We start from the raw sequence: 8,953 nt of genomic DNA on the forward strand, positions 1-8,953 counted from the left end.
AGAAAGACGGACAGGACGGGCGCTGTTTTTACTTTCCTGAACACAACAGTTTCGTTGGAGATGCGAAAAGTCAGGCATAAGGTAAAATTGAAAAACACTGCATTCTTGATCCCATGATAAACTATGCATTATCGATTTAAGGGCAGATTTCAGTATACAGTTTACCTTCTTTTTCTAAAAGGATGAGCAAAAGTGAAAGCAAAAATTACGAGGAACTTTAGCGGCTAAAGTGGTGAAAGGCGAAAGCCTGAGTGCTGCATTCTGCTACGCGATTGTTCACTTCACATTTTGTTGATGCATTGGCGGTTGAATTTCTTTGGAGGAGAAATTCTAGAGGCCCGTGTGCTGTGCGATGTCAGTGCACGTTAAAGAACCCCAGGTGGTCGAAATTTCCGGAGCCCTCCACTACGGCGTCTCCATAGCCTTAGTCGCTTTGGGACGTTAAACCCCATAAACCAACCAACCAACCAACCAACCGACCGACCGACCGACCGACCGACCGACCGACCGACCGACCGACCGACCGACCGACCGACCGACCGACCGACCGACCGACCGACCGACCGCATTAATTAACTGCCAATTAATGACGCTTAAGCTTCGCCTTTAGGAGTGGAACGCGACAGCGTGTTGTAGCGCTGCCAGGGAGCCCACGGAACGCCACCACCCGTTCGGCGCGATGCGTTGCCCTTTGAACGCAACGATTTTTAAGGAAAGGAAATGGGGCTGTAATTCTCTGTCCTCTCGGTGGACACCTGAGCCGCACGGTACAGGAAGGGAGGAAGTGTGAGTGAAAGAAGAAAGAGGGGCTGTAGTGAAGAAAATGAAAGTTGTATTTGAGGAAAGGAAATTACCCATTAACTGTCTCACATATCTCAGTAGACACTAGTCGAAAATTGTATTTGAGGGAAGGAAGTTGCGCAGTAACTGTCTCACATATTTCGGTGGACACCCGTCAAAATTCGCGCGTGGTGACGTCACGACAATTTGGACCAATCTGAAACGCGGACAAATACGCCTTGCTCGTCGGTAAATTGGTTTTTGAAGAAAGGAAATGTATCTGTCTCTCATATCTCGGTGGACACCTAAACCTCGCCGTAACGGGAAGGGAGGAAGATGGGAGTGAACGAAGACATCGTATTCACTAGAGGCACCTTTGTTCATTCCAAACCATCAAGCTGGCATGGCGGAGTCGTAGCGTGCTCGACTCGCACTCCGGAGACCGGGGTTCGATTCCCAAGCTCGGCCAATTTCTTACTCGGTTTTATTTATTTATCTGGTCTGACTAGAAAGGTTAATTGGACTAATTCGTTAAGTGAGCAATTAACTAAACTCAGTCAAACTTACTTGGAGCATCACTATACGATCCCTTTAATTGGTTGCATTGTTAGTAGCCAAAGTACAATTGGCCCCGTATGAAATTCGCGCACTGTGACGTCACGACCGTTTCGACCAACTGAAAAGCGTGACATTTCTGTCGACAGCTCCTGCTTACAACGATGAGACATTAAAGGCTTCCGCCTTAATATGTACCATAGCTTAACACTCTGTAGGCTAAGACATACACAATTTGCTTACGAACACACATTCTTAATAAATGAATAGAATGGAGCAAACATGCGACTTTCCGGAGCACACAAGAAAGACAAATGGCTATCCCAGACATGTCTTAGTCAAATAGGTTTGGTTTGGTTTATGGGGTTTAACGTCCCAAAGCGACTAAGGCTATGAGAGACGCCGTAGTGGAGGGCTCCGGAAATTTCGACCACCTGGGGTTCTTTAACGTGCACTGACATCGCACAGTACACGGGCCTCGAATTTCTCCTCCAAAGAAATTCAGCCGCCGCGGCCGGGATCGAACCCGCGTTTCGGGCCAGCAGCCGAGCACCATAGCCACTGAGCCACCGCGGCGGCTGTCTTAGTCAAATAATAGAGCCAAGTATTTTGCATAAGCTTCTGGGGGCTGCATACCAGTTGAAGGTTCAATCTTTTCTTTCGCATCCTTTTCTTTCAACTCCCTTCTGTCCGCAGTGATAGCAGGGCATTTGGAGATGGTAATTTGTTCCCTGTGCGGGTGGACGGACAAACATGGACGGACAAAGAGAGGTGAAAATGGAACCGTTAAATGCATTCCTGCATTAAAACAATAGCATGGCTCCAGAACTGCAGCTCTCTATCAAATCATCGCAAATACAGAAAAATGGGCCTGCACTAACGTTCCTCTGCATTCGTGAACTGCAGCTCCGCGCTTTACAGTGTCGTCCCGTTGGTGGCCACTCACATTTGCTATAGTATTTTTTTTCCCCGCTGACTTACGCTTCGTGAACAAAAAGTCTCAGGGTTTTAATTTCATTAAACCGATTATAGTGCGGAAGCACGGGCAGTATTAGTAGACGAAGACTACGGCCCGCAATGCACAGCGCGAGAGTAGGTTTTAAGGTTACCTTGCTAATATTTTTTTCCTCATCATTGCAATTTCTTTCTGTTACTATTATTATTATTTCTATTTATTCATTTATTTTTCAACTCCGTTTGCTACAGATCTTGCAGAGTCCATCTCCTGCGTGCGTTATGCATTTCCCGTTTCTTTTTGGTCTTTCTGCCTTCTGTTAACTTTTCTCTTCCCCAGCATTCTGTTATTTCTATCTATTACTTTATGTATTTATTTTCCCAAGAAAACAAAACAACACAAAAAAAAACATTTCATAAACCCTCTATGCACCCCTCTTCTTGGCCGATCCCCCTGTGTGGGTATGCGGCATTCTGGAAGGTGAACAACAACGGCAACAACACGAGGCATGTTCGGCTGCTGCGATAGCCTAGTGCTCACGCTTAGTGGCCTGCAACGCTGATCTGTTTGCGCCGCAGCGGGTTCGACTTGCAGTCGTGGGTATTGATTTGATTTCTTTTTTAACTTAACGTGGCGTCGCTATTGCTAGGCAACGGCACAAGATCGAAAGATGAGAAGATTCTTGGTCGGTGTTGGCGAGCGTATGCGTGCTTTCGAACTGAAAATTCACATCACTGCATCCTCGTTGTGCTATTTGAAGCAGCTTTACTGGCGTAGCGAGCGTCCCAGGGCTAGGGACTCCCAACATGTTGAAAGGTTTTTTGATCGGGGTTACATACAGCTCAAAAATCACAAGGTCCAAAGCATTCACCGGTTCCAGGGCAGAAGCTGTCAAGACGTGGTGGATGGCCGTGGCAATCGTCTCCATCTCAGAGGACGAAGAAAGGAATGTTGCGCTCTATTCGCGCGAGCAGCCAGATCTTTGCGCGAGGAAACTTTTTTCGTAAAATTCATGATTAAAAGATGAAAATTATCTAGTAGCTAATATCTACTTTCTTTGTTTATTCTGAACCTGAACACTTTGCCGATCGCTCGTTACAAAGGGCTGGCCACTAACATCTCATCATCATCACATGCGTTATAAGCTACCTTATATGTAGGGTTTCCTCCCTGTAACATTTAGTCTAGCGTTGCCGCAGTGTTTGGAATGCTCTCGATTGTTTAACCCTTTCAGATGCTACTCATCATTTCGCTTCAATGTTTACTTTTCTGCAATAGATAGCCAATGCTGGCCTCAAAGAAGGCAATTTGCTTTGGAAAACACGAAGGGTTGTTGCTTTTTTGGGCATGTAAAAAATTTTGTATGAAGTGTCAGAATTTTTGAAAGATACCTGACGCTAAAAACGCAAAAAAAAATATTACTGGTGGTGAAATCCGTCTGCATGAAAATGGCGGAGGACGCGCCACAGCGAGTGCGATAGCTCTGCCGCGTTTAGCGCTTGGGGTCGCCGTTCACTCAATTTTCTCCATAGGCCACGCAAGGTTCCTTCGCGGTCAAAGGGTCGACGATTGCGAACGATACTCGGTGAGCAGAACAGCTGAATTTACCCAGCGACACGTGAATGAAGACGAATAGTACAAAAGAGTGCGTGAACGAGTTCTCAGTGAAGCACTTTGTGCGACTGCATCCCTCGCAGCCACGACGTCAAGTCTAGGGGGTGTTGCTCTGTACCGTGCCTCAAGTCCTCCTCGAGGAACCACCTCTTAAACGCACATTTCAGCCGCTTCTTTAAAAGGGTGCACGCGCAGAGTTTTTGGGTGTCGTTTTTTTTTTTGCTTTGAAAGAAGACCATGACCCTAGAAATCATGAAAATGAGCTCGAAGCACCAGTGTTCAGCGTTAATAATTAATTACAAACGATTACAAACGGATGGACAGGGCGGGAGGGAGGACGGACGGATGAATTGATGTAGCGCAATGGCGACACGAAGAGCAGTAAGTTCTGCACTCGTCGATGAAGTCTGGTGACATGTTTTAACTCTGATTACTGTGGCTGGCACGGGGTGACCACGGAGCCCGAAAAACTGATAGGGTTCACTGAGCCGTCTGTGTAGGCGAAATGCAAAACTCCCCATGTGCTGTGCGATGCCAGCGCTCGTTAAGAACCCCAGGTGGTCGAAGTTAATCCGGAGCCTTCCTCTGTTTCTTTCTTTCATTCTCACCTTCATTCCCTGCCTCACGGTGTAGTTCAGGAGTCCGTCGAGAGTGAGGCAGTAACTGCGCCTTTCATTTCCTCATAAAAAAAAATGGTGCCTGAATGCGACTGAGAAGTCCCTACAAAATCTGTCGCTTCGATAAGGTGACAAGCGCTGGTATATAAGTGTAAAACACAAGCTGATGTGAGTTCGTCTTGCATTTTGACTGAACAGCGCCGAAGTAGGCCACGAAGGCAGAAATGCCCGACAGAGCTCTGAATAACCAACCACTATTGTCTACATAAAGCGCATTCTGTTCGAATTAGATACCAGTTTTAATTCAGTACTTGGTCGTGTCTTTCTGCCTTCATCCGTGCCCCGCTTTCGCGCTGTTGCGTCAGAGCAGTGCAATATGCGCTCTTCTGTGGGTCAAGAGGCACCTATAGTTTTGATCAGTCCGGCCGGTAATGCCTGCTCACTGCTTTCTTATTTTTCGGGGTAGAAAATTCCGACAAACTAGATATATCCTTTACTCCCATTCGGGGGCCATTTGGCCATTGCTGGTGCATTTTTGACCACCTGTGTGGTTCGTCAGGCACATGCGACAAATGAGTGTTGAGATTCCAAGCTTAAGAGCAACCGATATAGACCAACACCCTATTTGCACACACTAGCGGCGCTCGTGGACGCCGCAGGTGGTCCTGGTTATCGTCTTCGCCGTCGTCTACTACGTTACGTGGTTCGCTTTCGTCCGCTTATTATGCCGTTTGAAAACTCCTTTTCATGTAGATCTGTCTGCTGTATAGCTGTCGGACTCCACGAGAAACTTGCCCGATTCGAGGAAACACCAGGCGGATAACAGCGCATTTTGGGGTCACGTCCGGCTTCACAACTCGCATTTATCGCCACGTTTTATAAAGATAGCTCCGAAAGGACGTTTCAAACTTCGTCACACTCTTCATCATACCATTCGCCAACTGCTAACGAAGGGCCACCTCCATGGGTACTCAGTGAAACGAGAAAACATACCGGAAAGTTTTGTTTAGGTGTGTTTCTATGGGTGGCGCTCCCATCCGGCAGCGCCAGCCGGGGCTTACTACCACGCGCACTTATCGCGGTGTTTAAAAAATACATCCCCTTGGAAATGACATTTCATACTTTCACAACCTGTTCTAGGACGTACTCGGCTTTTCTTCGCGAAGGGACGCTGTAGGTGCACTTTGAAATCAGGAAACTGCTCTGAAAACTTTTATTGACGTGTATTCCGATCTATCTAACCCCAGCTCTTGCCTCTAGGCTCTTGCTTACGTCTGAGATCAGTGTTCGTCTATAGAATCTGTGTAAAACAACCATCATGGAGAAAAAATGGTGTCCACAAGTTCGTTCTCCGAAATAATTTCCAGGGTTTATTAGAGAGTTATAACAGAGCGTTACCGTATTGCGGTTAACGTTACCTTTACCGGTAAAAATGTGCCACCACGCACCTTAAATTTAAGTATTTGTTTTAAGAGTAAGTTTCATCATACTTTGTATGGTACAGCAGTACAATACGGCATACGGATGGAAGCACGCCCTGATGACAGACAGGTGTTGGAAGGAATAAACTATATAAAAGACAGAACCCAATCATATGAACGATGTAGCAGCTAATCAGTATTTTTTTTTCATGCCTGGAAGTTTAACAGCAAATTTCCTGCGCCAGAAATGTAGCGCTGCACATCCCGGCAGTTCACTCCATGCGGTGAACAACGACCAAACCAAGGACGCTGTGGCCGCCGCACACCACTGCCCAAACAAAGTGATCCGGATGCAGTGACGCAGGCAGTATGCGCGTAATTAGACAATGTCTGCTGGGAGCCCAAAGGTGGTTTTCTATTTCGTTGTAAAATGTACAAAAAACGACGCTAAATACTAAAATAAAAAGAAGCAAATCTTGGACTTCCGATTTACAGTCGACGACCCCGCCTCTCAACTAAAAACCGAGTGACTACACGGACTCAAATATTCATCCCTGTAGTGACTGCAGGGTGTAATATGATGGAAGTTTCCTTTTATTTCAGCTGTTGAAAGTGCCTTTCGCTTCCCGTTTCGCATACGCTCTACAGTATAGCTTGTTTCCTGACCTAGCTTGAAGCACACTCGTTTGGTTACAAATGTATCTTTCGGAGAAACAAGTTTATTTATTTATTTATTTATTTATTTATTTATCATCATACCCACAGCGCCATTGGCTGGCATTACAGTGGGGGGGGGGGGGGGGGGGGGGGGTAGAAGAAAAAGTACACAAATGCCACCGCGTGCAGGTGGTTACAAAAAAAAAGATAACAATGAGATAGAAAGAACACGGAATTATTATACACAAAAAAATGTCACAGCATGGAAGAAAATGAATCATTTGATAATATGGACACTACTCCCTCAGGCAGCTTGTTCCATTCCGAAACCATTTTGGGGAAAAAAGACATTTTAGAAGGTCAGTCCGGCACCTGTATTCTTTAACTTTAAGTGAATTATCTCTACGTAAAGACACGTAATCAGGGTTGGCTATATATTTGGTTCTGTCTATTCCAGTTCTAGAATGAAATATATTATGAAATAATTTTAAACGCAGTACTTTCCTACATTTTTGAAGTGAGTCCCAACCCAAAGATTTTTTCGCGCTCGTTACACTAAAATATCGCCCATAGTTATTGAAAACAAAACGAACGGCCAAATTCTGAACTCTTTCTAGCTTTTGAACGTCAAGCAAGGTTTTCGGATCCCAGACAGTGCAAGCATACTCAAGTATGCTTCTAACGTTTGTATTATACAGCAGTTCTTTAGTCTTTAAAGGGAAAAGTTTAGCGTTACGTCGCAGGAAACCTGAAACACGACAGGCTTTGGCAGTAACGAAATGCACGTGACGATGCCAAGACATTGAACTTGTTAAATATACACCAAGATATTTAAATTCCAACACTGAAAGCAGTCTGCTATTATTTATGTTATAAGTGAAAATATGGGGAACCTTCTTTTTAGTGAAACACATATGTACAGATTTTTGTAAGTTAATATGCATTCTCCAGTTCTCACACCACTGGGCCACTTTACACAAATCCTGTTGTAATGCATCGCAGTCACTTTGATCGTTAATAATTCTATACAATACACAATCGTCCGCAAAAAGACGCATGTATGAAGAAATACCTGAAAAGATGTCATTCATGTAAATTATGAACAGTAATGGGCCCAAGACGGATCCCTGAGGCACCCCTGATGTTACAGCCACCTCATGCGATTGTTTCCCGTTGACAACAACACATTGACGCCTAACGCTCAAATATTCTTTTATCCACCTAATAACGTTCTCATTTATGTTGTACCAGTATAATTTTTGTATTAATAAGGAATGTGATACAACGTCAAAGGCCTTCTTAAAATCTAGAAAAATACAGTCAACAGAATATCCCTTATCTAAAGCACTTGACAGGTCATGTACAAATTCGGTAAGCTGGGTGACACACGAGTAACCACTGCGAAAGCCATGTTGATTAGTATTTAATAATGAATGTATACTAAGATGATTCATAATACTAGTATAAAACACATGCTCTAAAACTTTGCATAATACACTGGTCAAGGACACTGGTCGATAATTTGAAACAACATTCCTAGGTCCCGATTTATGTATAGGTACAACATTAGCAAGCCTCCATTCATCAGGCAAGGAGCCTTCCTGTAATGACTTTGTGAAAAGAATTTGAAGATACCTTGACAACGCAAAAGCGCAAGAAGAGAGCAGGATCGTGGGTAAGCCGTCCGGACCGGTGGCACTGTTATCTTTTAAGCGTTCTAAGAGCGACACAATTCCTCGCTGATCAAATTCAATGTTCTCCATGGGTTCCGTACAGTTCAAGGCAAGGCGAAAATCGGCAGCTTATCAGCTGCTTATCAGCTTTGGCAGTGCCGACTCTCGGAGTGCTCATTTACTAGCTCTTTAATTTCGAAACGGTTGCGCATCATGCACTCTTAGACGTACTATCGCGCTCAATATGAGTTGCAACGCGTGGTCATCGACCGGGGCTCGTTCCGTGGTGTGCCCCCTCCAAACAGTCGCTCGGAATTCTGGGAGAAACTTTTTCCTGAGCGGGGATGCTGTTGTTTCCTGGAACAGCAGTTTCTCCGAGAATTCCGAGCGTCTGTTTGGAGGGGGCACACCACGGAACGAGCCCCGGTCGATGACCGCGCGTTGCAACTCATATTGAGCGCGATAGTACGCCGTAGTGAGCGGGCAAAACACTGGTCAAGCTATCATTCTAAGTATCTGTGGAAGAGGAAAAGCTTTGTTCAAACCGTTTGTCAAGTTGCCGGGCTACGCTTGGAACCGGACTCTTTTGAAATCTAATACATATCTAACAATCCACGGAAATGTAGCAGCAACGATTTCAGGTCCGGTTACAATATATCGGGAACACGAAAATCTGTGCCT

The 8,953-nt window shown here is 45.1% G+C and overlaps 1 protein-coding gene across 2 annotated transcripts in view; it reads left to right on the top strand.

The window, feature by feature from the left end:
* Positions 1-8,953, top strand: part of LOC149352338 (scoloptoxin SSD976-like) — a 62,263-nt gene that overhangs the window by 8,683 nt on the left and 44,627 nt on the right. The gene's annotated exons all lie outside the window — the stretch shown is intronic.

This window comes from Amblyomma mixtum, chromosome 3 (genome assembly GCF_055824585.1).
Source record: "Amblyomma mixtum isolate Tamu chromosome 3, ASM5582458v1, whole genome shotgun sequence".
NCBI classification, from domain to species: Eukaryota; Metazoa; Arthropoda; class Arachnida; order Ixodida; family Ixodidae; genus Amblyomma; species Amblyomma mixtum.